This window comes from Phascolarctos cinereus, unplaced genomic scaffold (genome assembly GCF_003287225.1).
Source record: "Phascolarctos cinereus isolate Bilbo 61053 unplaced genomic scaffold, phaCin_HiC Scaffold_5;HRSCAF=322, whole genome shotgun sequence".
NCBI lineage: Eukaryota > Metazoa > Chordata > Mammalia > Diprotodontia > Phascolarctidae > Phascolarctos > Phascolarctos cinereus.
This window is the reverse complement of record NW_027555958.1, coordinates 110,763,499-110,766,725: the sequence shown is the minus strand read 5'-3', so window position 1 is coordinate 110,766,725 and position 3,227 is coordinate 110,763,499.

Genomic DNA, 3,227 nt, shown 5'->3' with positions numbered 1-3,227 from the left:
TCCCTCTAATTCCTTCTAATTACCACCATATATCATATATATGTATATTATATATGTTATACTATATAATAGCATAGTTTTCAGTACTCAAATCTATTTATACAATATATACACTATACTGCATATAGTATAATGTATGTATAGTTGGTGGTGGTGGTGGTCCCTCGTTCTCATTCTCAAAGAGAAGCAATGACATCATCAGGGTGATGTCCTGACTTGCAAGTGAATTGGATTTCAGTGAGGCAGAGCAGTACAAAGTCATCACTCTCTCCTTCCTAATCATCAGAGTCCAATGGCAAGACATAGGTCAAGGCAACTACCACAGCCTTGGATGCAGTGGGAGACCTTGGCCTTTTTAAGCTAAGGTCTTTCCCAGGTCTCAGTTTATCTGAGGCAATACCCACTCAGTGATTAAGGGCTAGGTAAGAGTTGAGACAAAAGACGGCCTACTTTGCCTTCACAAAAGAATCAGTCTGGGAGGGGAAGAGCCTCAGAGTTCCTGGCCAGAACAGAAACAATTGCTATTTACACTCACTCTGAGCCATTAAAACCCAATGAACAAGTGAAGTTTGGGCTATTATTGGCCAATCCATATATATAGTATACTATAATAAGTATAGCATAACATATATAAAAAGAGACTATATGTGTATACTACTGTATATATTACATATGTGTGTTTATGTCTCTATATCTATCTATATATCTATATCTATATATACACATACATACATATACACACACACACACATACACTACTATGGTTTTACTAAAAAGAAATGAAGTCTCCTTTCCTTTCATTCTCAAATTGTTCTGAGTTCTAAAACCCCCATAGCTAAGAATTCACATAGCTACTTAGCTATAAAGAAGAAAGAAGTTAAGAATATTGAATTGAAGAGTTATACCTAGGGAAAACAGCCATTCTATTCTTGATCAAACACATAGCCAGGACTGTTCTGGGTTTTCTTCCCCAACTATTTAGTAGCCATTGTCTAGAGTTCTCAGATAGATTATAGGAAAATCAAGTGAGCTTAAGTTATAGCTTTTCACAAATTAATGAATAGTATTTCATTCTAACTAGAAAGTGGGGCTTTGAATCTTTGAGTCTTAGATCCCTTAACCAGGAATACCTTGAATGCCTAGGGAAAAAGAAACTCTTTAGTTATTGAATAGCCCACCCTGAGCCAGTTTTCATATGTGGCTCCTCTCTGCTATCTGTTGCCACATTTTCTTGTCTTATGCCTTCCAATCTCCATGGTGATTGTAAGCTTCTTACTACATTAACAAAACACTCAATATTCATCCTATGTGTATTTTCTGGGAAGAAAATTGAGCAAGATACATATAAAAGTATGATGAGTTACATATAGGCCTCTTACCTTTATCTCAGAAGGAGTGTATTATGGGAAAGAATTAAATTATTACCAAAGCTGACCCCCCCCATCCCTCAAATATGAAAATCCCAACCTTTGGGATTTGTGCAGAAGTGGAAGGAGAAAGGGAAGTAAGCAAAGAGCAAGGAGGGAAACCAGAGGCAATTAACTAAGAATAAAATAGAAAGAGTTCAAGAGTAATAGCCAGAATAAAAACTGAGCTTGCAAACAAATAAAACAACAAAGATAATCATAAAGCAAAAGGAAGAAAGTGTAAAATTTCAAAGAGAGGGCAAAGCATAAAGAAGTATTATACTATGAAGAAAAATGAACCTGAATTTCCCAATAAAAAAGAGAATCTTGCAGACTCCCCAGAGATCATAGAACAATAGCAATTCCAGAATGGTTCAAAACAGAAATCAAATATTTAGAAGAAAATGTTAGGAATGAAATTGTAAGAAATCAGAACTCCTCAAGCAGAATTCTAAAAACACAGATGTCTGAATAGAAAAAAAAGATGTATGCATAATGGAGGATATAGAAGAAGAAGAAGAAGAAGAAGAAGAAGAAGAAGAAGAAGAAGAAGAAGAAGAAGAAGAAGAAGAAGAAGAAGAAGAAGGAAAATAAGGAAAAGGAGGAGGAGGAGGAGAAGAGGAAGATGACAAATATTGGAGGGGGGGACAGGGAGGCATAGTGCATTGTTGGTGGATCTGACATTTTGCCCTGACATTCTGAAAAGCAGTTTGGAACTATGAGCTATACCCAAAAGTCACTAAACTGTACATATCCTTGGAATTAACAATACTACTACCCTAGTCCTATACTTGAAGGAAATCAAAGAAAGAGAAAAAAAGATCCATATACACAAAAATATGTAGAGCATTTCTTTTCCTAATAGTAAAAAAAGGAAACAAAGATGTTATCCACCTATTGGGAATGGCTACACAAAATATACTATGTCAATTTAATAGAACATTAATATCATATAAGAAATAATAAAATGGACAGTTTCAGAGGAAACTGGAAATACTTATATGAACTGATACAGAGTGAATGAAGCAGAACCAGGAAAACAAATTATACAATGACAACATTACAAAGAAAAACCGCTTTACAAAATGTTAGACCTCTGATCAATGCAATGATAAACCATAATGACAAAGGACTGAAGATAAAGTGTGATGTTCATCTCCTGACCAAAATGTGATGGACTTAATGTACAAGGTGATACATACATTTCCAGATATGAGCAATGTAGGAAGTTATTTTACGGGACTATACACATTTATAAGGATTTTATATCTTTTTGTTGGTCAGTTGCAGGAAAAGTTGGAGGGAGAGGTAATAAATGAATTTTAACGTAAATTCCAAGTGGATAGAAAAATGAAAAGCAAAAGGCAACAATATTAAAAGAACACATGAATTCCATATAAATCAAAGTGACTGACCTTGGAGACAGAATGTGAAGATAACTGAAGAAGTATAAGTCTTCAAGAAGAACATATCAAATAAAAAAATCTAAATACAATACTACACGAAGTAATATGATTAAAAATGTCCAGAAATTTTGAATGGAAAAAACAGAGTACTGACTAGTCAGATTCATTTATTACCTCTAGAACTCATTTTGTAAGCTAAGAAATTTTTTTAGCACTTTTCTGTACCAGGCATATTCTTCAAATTCTAAGGCATGTGAATGTAGTTGTCAAATTTCATAATTTGTCTAACAAAAAAAAAATAGCAAGCACATAGGGGAAAGACTTTTAAATATGAAAGACAGGCAATTCATAAAACTCAGGATTACTTCATAGTCATGAAAAATCTGAAAAAAAGAATGAAATTATAAAATCAAAG